We start from the raw sequence: 9,868 nt of genomic DNA, 5'->3' as shown, positions 1-9,868 counted from the left end.
AAGAACTGAAAACATCTTGACAGAATGAGTAAACTGCTCAAACAATAGTAGTTTTAGATAGATTGCTGATGTAGATGCCAAAAAAATAAGTCTTACAGTGGCGATTCCTATAATTCCTCTGTGGCTGTTTCAAATTCCAATAACTGATCTGCAGGAGCTCTTTATAGTTAATGAAGAGGAAAGATGTCAAAGTGGCACAATGCAGTATATGAGACACAAAAATTTAATGATATTCCAGTCTATTAAGTTTGGAATGTTGTTAGACAGAAGTAGCAGGTTTATTTGCAAAAACAGATATCTTGTTTTATGTTTTACATTAAAGAGTTCAAATGCAAAATAAATAAATAAACAAATAAATAACAAAACATGATTTTATGGAAATTAGTAAAAGAGGTGATTTTAATGTAAAAATATCATGTTATTACATTAAGTATAAAAGACTTTAATTGCAAAAAAAAAAAAATTTAAAAAAAAATTATGAACAAAAAATGTAATGGGGCGTCACGGTGGCGCAGTGGATAGCAGGATCCTCTCACAGCAAGAAGGTTGCTGGTACAAGTCCCGCCTGGGTCATTTGGCATTTCTGTGTGAAGTTTGCATGTTCTCACTGTGTTCCCATGGGTTTCCTCTGGGTGCTACGGTTTCCACTACAGTCCAAAGACATGCAGTGTAGGTAAATTGAATAAGCAAAATCGTCCATAGTATATGTGTGTAAATATATGAGTGTCTGGGTGTTTCCCAGTACTGGGTTGTGGCTGGAAGGGTATCTGCTGCATAAAACATGTGCTAGATATAAGTGGGTAGTTCATTCCGCCATGGCGAACCTTAATTAATAAAGGACCTAAGCCGAAAAGAAAATGAATAAATGAAATTTGCTGTAGTGTATGAGTGTGTATGGGAATGAGAGAGTGTATGGGTGTTTTCCAGAACTTGGTTACGGCTAGAAGGGCACCCGCTGCGTAAAAACATGCTGGAATAGTTAATTTTGCTATGGCGACCCCTGATAAAAAGGGACTAAGCCAAAGGAAAATGAATTAATGAATGATAATTAAAACAACTTCTTCAAAAACCACCTTTATAAAATACACAACCGTTAGGAGATTTAGGTTGCAATTTTACTGGCCACGCAATGGATGAAAACAATGAAGAGATACTGTACTATGTTTTAACTCTTTATCTGCATTACATAGATTTTACAGTGATTCAATCTTCAACAAATTACTTTCTGTATGAAATTTGTACAAACTGTATACTAAAATAAAAGAGACAGATATGTTTCTGAATACCTATTCATGTACAGTAGAGGGGAATGAGTTGGCAGAGAAGCTGACTTAAACTTGCTCAGAGGAAAGCTGTTGTTATCAAACCTTGTTTACTTCACCGAGTCAGTTTAATGGTGAATGAATTAATTGAATAGGCCTGTCGATAAAAGGTCTGCGAAGAAATGTCATGCTCCCTTGTAAAAGTATTCTGTAGTATTTTCACAATACAGGATTTTATTTTGATACATTTGTGGCTGCTGTATGTTGTAGTTTATTTTGATACACATGAAATAAAATAGCAAATATCTAAATTTTACATTACATTTCAATGTATTTTTGCCCATCCCTGGGTATGTGGATAATAGTTTGGTCAGTCTAGATGTGCAGTCACCATTAGGTGACGCCACGCCACTGAATCTAATGAGTGCCACTGCATAAAAGTTGAAATTGTTTTATCTTTACATGCCACATGTCAGTAGCTGAAGAAGGCATGATTCATGTATGTACAGTTGAAGTCAGAATTATTAGCCCCCCTTTAAATGTATTTTTCTTTTTTAAATATTTCCTAAATGATGTTTAACATTCATTCATTTTCTTGTCGGCTTAGTCCCTTTATTAATCCGGGGTCGCCACAGCAGAATGAACCGCCTACTTATGCAGCAAGTTTTTACGCAGCAGATGCCCTTCCAGCAGCAACCCATCTTTGGAAAACATCCACACACACATTCCCACACACACACTCATACACTACAGACAATTTAGTCTACCCAATTCACCTGTGGGAGAAACCAGAGCACCCGGAGAAAACCCACGTGAAGGAAGGGAGAACATGCAAACTCCACACAGAAGCGCCAACTGAGTCGAGGTTCGAACCAGCAACCCAGCGACCTGACCTTCTTGCTGTGAGGTGACAGCACTACCTACTGCGCCACTGCTTCGCCGATGTTTAACAGGGCACAGAAATTTTCATAATGTGTCTAATAATATTTTTTTCTTCTTGAGAAAGTTATGAATAGCCGTGAGATTGTGTGGGAACAAACCATCATTATACAATAACTTGCCTAATTACCCTAACCTGCCTAGTTAACCCAAATAGTTAAGCTTTTAAATGTCATTTTAAGTTGTATAGAAGTGACTTCAAATATTATTTACTGTCATCATGGCAAAGATAAAATAAAAGTTATTTGAGATAAGTTATTAAAACTATTATGTTTAGAAATGTGTTGAATATGTACTGGAAAGAGATTCATAAAATGATTAAACAATAATTGAAAAGACTTGTGCTTTGTCCCCAAAATAAGAACTTATATCTTAATTGTACATCGGAACTTTTTGAATGTCTTGATCATGACAAAGAATGTGTATTGAATTTTTGTATATACTTGGCCAAACAATGTATATTGGTCAACTGCACAGACACCTTTAGTCAATATGTGGCTGAGTCGGGCTATCAGACTCCTACCACTGGAAAAACTGACTTATGATCTACATCAGAGATCTGAGGTGTTCTGGCGCATTTGCTCCTCATTCTGGATTTTCCTTGAAAATACTATGTCTTTCTAGATTTGTTTTATAATCTTGTTTTGTTTTTGTCTTTGCTTTGAAGCATTTTAATGCATTTATTGGAATGTAGCAGAATCTGCTGTGCATGTTGTAACGAGATACCAGGAAAAATAAATAAATAAATACAGAAATAAATAAATAAATATCAAACAGAAAATGGGGGAAAAAATAAACAGGGGGGTTAATAATTCAGGGGCCTAATAATTCTCACTTCAACTCTACATCAACCATGTTTAGATAGAAAAACAGGAAATTCTGTCTCATGACGTGAGTTCTTTCTCTATATGCATGACAAATCAACACATTTATAAAAATGTAAACCATGTATGACATATGCATATTACAAATGTCAAGCATTCAATAAATATTAATACATTATTAACTATAGATTTTTTTTTTTTCAAAACAGCATTTCCTAGCCATTCATATTGCTGTACAGAGAATGTTTTTGTGCAGGAGCAAAATCATGTTCATTGATGCGTTGATACATTTTATCAACAAAATCATTGAAACAGGTATTTCTTTCTTTTACTTTCTGTTCATCAAATCACTGATTCTGACACACGCTCAGAGTCTTAAGTGCAAAACCCCTGAAGGTACGATTTTCTATAGTGCAATTTATAGGATTTAGGGAAGGCTTGTGTTTTTATACAATCTGTCTGTTTTTATAACCCTTTTCAAATCTTTTTTTTTTTTTTCTCTAGAGCATCACTTGACACAAAAGTTTACTACATAGAATTTGGTGGATGAAGAGAGACAGAGAGAGAGAAAAAGAGAGAGAGAGAGAGGGTGAGTGAGAGAGTAAGAGATCTCAAAGCATGTCTTTTCTCTTACAAGAAGAAGGTATGCTGTGTTCATTATTTAATTGGCTCTTAATGAAGGCTCTGTTGGCTAATAAAACCTCACACTTTCCCTTTTTGAGCTAATGAACCTCTGGAGGAAGTAATTAAATTTGTTATTAAACAGGTAGAGGCTCAGGCGCACGGGTGATTAATTCCCATGGTGATGCTTTTAACTCATTGCAAGGCGCAGTCTAAAAATAATAATACACAATTTAACTCATTTTACACCCATCTTTCTCTCTTTGTTTCAACATGTACTGCTACATTTGGAAGGAAGGTGTGATTTATTAATTTATTTATTATTTATTTATTATTTTTTCTGCAACTTAGTCTCTTCATTTATTAGTGGTCACCACAGCGGATTGAACTGCCAACTTATTGTTTTACGCAGCGGAAACCCTTCGAGCTGCAACTTAGTACAGGGAAACAGCCATACACACTCATTTACATACATAAACTATGACTAATTTAGTGTATTCCATTTACCTATAGCACATGTTTTTAGACTGTGGGGGAAACTGTTGCACCTGAAGGCGAACCCACGCGAAAATGGGCAGAACATGCAAATTCAACACACAAATGCCATCTGACTGAGCAGAGACTTGAACCAGCGACAGTGAGGTGACAGTGTTAACCACTGAGCCACCATGCTGCCCTTTCTTCCATCCTGCATTTCCTTCCTTCCCTTATTCATTTTTCATAAAAGCAGGATGGCTTTTATTTTGTGAGCCGTCTTCTAACAAAAAAAAAAAAAAATGCAAACACCTGAAGACAATACAAAACTATTTGTTTTTATGCATTTTATACAATTTTATACAATATGCATTTTACAATTATGTATTTGTGGGCAACAGACAACTTTTTTTTAGAATATGTGCAGCGCATGCTGACAAGTTGTTCTGTTCCTAAAATATCAAAAGTCGATTTGGACACATCAGTGCACTTGTGGCGTGTACTTTTGACAAGGCACTTAGATCATTAAAATAAGACACAATAAGGGCCAATCCCAATTTTATTTTTATATACCTACCCCTTTCCCTTGGCCCTTGAAATAGAGTGTGAGAGGAGGACTTTAAAATTGAACCCTAAGAAATGGAACACTATTAAAACACCTGCACAACATCATCCTATGTCATCGCGATCTCTTTATCCATATGAGATTGATAATGGCAACTGCTGCAGTTATTGTAGTTGCATTATTTTTTTTGTATTTATTTTTAGGAAATCACTGAAGGCAATGATATCATGTTATCATAACAATATAATGTGGCAATAAGCTCATGACTGTACTGTGTATTTACACCGTGGCCATATCCATCTATGTAAACACACGAAAACAACATTAACGTTATAGCAGACACTGTAAAAAGCTCATTCCCAGCCACTAGACTTTTCTGACAGAGTATTCGAGTGTCAGAATGTTGTGGGACTGCTGTACAGGAATTATTATTATCGATTATAGACTTAGATTTATAGATAGGTTTTTATTTTAGCCTTTTTTTAAAAGCATGGCGGTAAAACAGGAACACGGTTATGAATATATTAAAACATGTGCTTGTCTGTTGTAAAAATTGTAATGACAAAACTACTAATCTGTGCATCTCTTAACTTCCGTGTGTTGTAGATGGTGTATTCTGGGAATTTTTCTTACGCCTTGGTTTCTAGTTTGGTCCTAAAATATCTCTGTTTTAAGGGCTATCTACCCCCTCCCCTTAGCCCTGCTCCTTCAAGCTAAAGAGAATTGGGACACCCTACCCCTTCATGTGAACAAGCAAAATGAGGGGTAAGGGGAAAGGCTAAAGCTGCTTTTCCACAGTACATGACAAATGACAAGTGACAGACTGGAAGTCTTTCATTTACAAGTAGGAGTTGTCCGGGAGCTGTGGAGTTCCAATCATCTTCGTATAAGGAAAATTCAGATTCGATTTGAGCTGCAGATCCGTTATCCAAAATTTGAACTCCTGCGACTAGACCGTATGTTACCGACCAACCAGATGTATTGTATTCCAGTGTTGTCCAAGCAGATTTGTGTGCACAAGACGAGAAATAGTCAAATTTTCATAATTTTTTTATTTTAAAAAAAGTTATATAAAAAAACTATTCTTAAACAAGTAATAAAAAAATAGATTTTTAAATGTTGTGTCACATTCCCTCTAAAATTTTTTTTGCGATATATGAGTTTCTAGTATTCATTAATTCAACCATGGTGAACGAACGGAGAATATTATTTTGGACACGGAGAGAATCAGCTTCTCTCCCATGGTGCATGACAAAAATGAAAATTTGGCATGACTGCCACAAGGGGGCATATTCTGACAGCCGTGACCAAATGACGTGTGCAGTGAAAAGGCGGCTTAAGGGGTAGAATTGGGATTGGGGCACAATGCACTCAATGGAGCTAATGACATAACTGTGGGGATTAGGGTTAGGGGTGGGGTTAGGTGAGCCCATTAAAAAGCATTGCATGCAGCTCAGATTGCATCTGCTCCAGGTCTGCATCCAGACCCCTCTCGCCATATGAGTAATCCAAATCATAAGCATCTTATACATATTATAAATATCTGTTTAACATCTCAACAGATTGTAGTTGCGGAAATGCTCCAATAAATGCATCTTTCAGGTTAAAGTGCAAACTTCAAATAAATGTTCTGCTGACGACTCTGTGCTATCAGCAATATCACCCTGCCTGCCCTACACTCTCAGAAAAAAAGGTACAAAATTGTACCTTTTAGGGTACAAATGGCCCGTCACTGGGGTGGTACCCTTAAGGGTACAAATTTGTACCTCTATTTAAAGGTACAAAATTGTACCTTCTACATTTGTACCCTTTAAGGGACAATTTTGTACCCCCACCGAAGGTACAAAAATGTACCTTTTTACATTATATAGCATTTTCAGGGTACTGACCCAGGCATTTTGATCCTTTGGTGACTGCATGCACAAATAAATAAATAAAATATTTTGGTTCGCAGATGTCCATTTTTATTTATTAATGTAGAAATATTTCATTACAACTCACAACTGAATGTGTCAAGAAATAAAATTACACAGTAAGTATAAAGCAGACATGTAAAACAGTAAAAAGAACAATTTACAAAACAAATAAAAATTGTTCACTCACTGTACAGTATATAATCTACCCTTAATACAAAGACCACAAGAATACTGTTTAAGATTTATAAACACATTACACAGGCTACATCAAGTACTTCACTTTATAAAGTCCAAAGTATTTGTCTTTAGTCAAAATACTCAGTCATAATAAATAATTTGTCATCAACATTTTCTCTGTATTTCAGAATGAAGGCAATGTTTCTCTATAAATAGCTTCAACAGTGCAGAAAACCAAATACATCAGTAGCCTCTTCCTCAACACCAGTAGATTACTCCTCATCATCCTCAAGTGGAGTTGTAATTTGTTGTAACACAATATGTGTTTATGCTTTTGATAAACATGACATGTAAAGCATTCATATCTGGAAAATGTTCTTTGATAGTCATTAGGACCACAAGTTATTTAAAATTTTGCTTTATGCATGAATGATAGCAGTGTGCTGGATTAACTTGATGATTGTGATTATCCCAAAAGCATGTAGAGAAACAAAAAACAAGGTTGATCACTCTGGTAACTGGAGTAGATCGAGGCTCGTCACCGTCCACCGTTCATTCAAAACATTCCACTGCAGAAACATCAAGGTGTTCTTCTAATAAGATGGATATGTCAAAAATGTATATTCATCCACATCATTAGCCCGGCTAATCGCAATCCCATCAACTCTCAAGACTGCCGTGACTCGTCTTGTTAACAGTTGTCCAGTCGGTGGTGTCCTCCTGTACTTGAACTGTTGGATGTGGTGAAGATGGTTCACTGTAAATGACAAAGCAATAATTACATTAATATCAGTCACTCTATCACTGATGAAGAGAAAATCAACATGCATAGAAAGTAAAATAATTAATATTCACTGATTTAAAAAAAAAAAAGTATCAGATTAAAAGACTAATATAAATTTCATTCATTCATTCAGTTTCTTTTTGGCTTAGTCCCTTTATTAATCTGGGGTCGCCACAGTGGAATGAACCACTAACTTATCCAGCATATGTTTTATGCAGCAGATGCCCTTCTAGCTGCAACCCAACATCCAGACACACTTATTCACACACACATTTATACACTACAGACAAATAAGCTTACCAAATTCAGCTATAGCGCATGTCTTTGGACTTGTGGGGAAACCGGAGCACTTGGAGGAAACCTTCACAGACACTGGAAGAATATGCAAACTCCTCACACAAATGCCAACTGACCCAGCCGAGGCTCGAACCAGCGACCTTCTTGCTGTAAGGTGACAGCACTACCTACTGCATCATCCTAATATAAAGAATATCAAGCATTATAAATATGACAAGTGACAGCATTATAATATCAAGCATATACTGAACAGAAAACAACATACGCACCGGAGCACAACGAAATGTTGAAGTGTCTCGCTTAACAAGGCTGGCAACATGAGAAGTGCTGCTGTAAAATCAATTCCTGGAACATAAGATGTGGCATACAAACAAATATGAAGGAATCCATCCAAAGCTAGAATTTAATAATATTAATCAAGTGGAAAAAGTTTAGAAAGAGTACCTTAGAGTCAGGTCCATAGCATTCTTCAGTTGATCTCTCATCTTTCGATGAAAACCTAGAAAATAATTTTAAATATGTGGGTGTACATTTATTGTTGTTTGTAAGTAAAAACCTACAAATTTAAAATAGTATGTAAGCCATTAAAACCATGGTATAGATAACGAGACATACTTACATCTTGTAACTGAGCCATGCTTTCATATGACATGCCTTCATTGGTCTGATGCTGTTAGCCTGCATTATGTTGTTCAATCTTGTCCTGAAATACAATTGGAAACTTCATAAACTTCAGGAAAGCAATAAGATAAAGCAATAACTATTTATTTATAGTATTTTATTTATATATAAGTATAACGTTAAACGATAGTAAAGCACCAACAATTCTGGACATGAGAGTTTGTGGACACTCCTCAACATTAATGTAACTTAGACACTGAAACGAAGATATGTACAAGCATCCACACGCCACGTTTGTAACTAGCCACGTTTACATAATCAGTCGCTTTGCCGGTGACAAAATTGTGATTTTTCTTCACAAAATGGCGGTGTATATAACCTTCTAAAAATACATTTCCGCGGTCAACCGTGGCTAGAAAATGGCCTCAAAATATAAAACATTATTGATAATTACAAATTCCAGTATTAATAACAAAAGGTTTTATATCAAGGTATATGAAGACTTCAGTCGCGGCAGCTCTGGGCCACACCGCACATTACTCACGGCCCGATTCCGGTGCATGGTTACGGCAGCGTCGGCTCGCTTCTGCCGCCGCATCTGGCCCGAGTAACGATACAGCAGACGGACTCGGGCAGGCGAGAATCTAGCCGCAACTGGCCCAAGTGTATTTTGCTATCTGGGTTGCGATAATATTCCGCCGTGGCAACACTTATTAATAAAGCAGTTACGTAACGTAGGCGATAAAGGGAACTTTTACACCGAGAAAACTAACAGCATATAGTACTTACCTTCTATAACGTTATGTCCCTCGGTGACTTCGATATCACATTGTATTAACTTCTTTAATAAGCTGCAGACATCTTAGCAAACTCCATCCTGCAGGCCAACGTACACCAGCCAGCCCGGAGCACAAAGCGGGGGAAAGCCGAGACCAGAGAGTCAGACAAAATCAACAGAACACGGCTTCACATGTAAAAATGAGACTGAAAATATATCTTTAATACATTCTTACCTGAAAAGTGTGGACTCCAAAATAGACTTTTCTTTGAAGAGCGTGCGAAGTTCTGTGTAAACAGCCAGCATACTCTACCGACCGCCTCAGTAACAAACACTACTATAACGTCTCAACAAGCCAAATTCTTAAAGAGACAGCAACATCACCACCTGTATGAAGATGCTGTCACTCTGCATGGTTTATTCTACATCCCATATATATTATTGCGACTTAAACAGTAAGCAAAGACCAGTATTTACGTTTTTAATGATTAAAATTACATTTAATTATAAATTAAATTATTAACATTTTTGAGAAAAAATGTAATTTAAATACATGAAAAAAAATAATTATTCAAATATTTAATTCAATCAATTTATTTATTTATTATAT

General features: G+C 36.2%; 1 long non-coding RNA gene across 1 annotated transcript; it reads right to left on the bottom strand.

The window, feature by feature from the left end:
- Positions 1-6,626: 6,626 nt before the first annotated feature.
- LOC137487782 (uncharacterized) lies at positions 6,627-9,599 on the bottom strand. The gene is made up of 7 exons (XR_015478003.1): positions 9,494-9,599; positions 9,270-9,357; positions 8,479-8,562; positions 8,304-8,358; positions 8,129-8,204; positions 7,863-8,039; positions 6,627-7,535 (listed from the first exon to the last, which is right to left on the bottom strand). It is a non-coding gene; the product is annotated as an uncharacterized LOC137487782 (long non-coding RNA).
- Positions 9,600-9,868: the final 269 nt, after the last annotated feature.

Source organism: Danio rerio, chromosome 2 (genome assembly GCF_052040795.2).
Source record: "Danio rerio strain M-AB ecotype USA chromosome 2, GRCz13ab, whole genome shotgun sequence".
Classification (NCBI taxonomy): Eukaryota; Metazoa; Chordata; class Actinopteri; order Cypriniformes; family Danionidae; genus Danio; species Danio rerio.
This window is presented reverse-complemented; position numbering and strand designations above follow the sequence as displayed.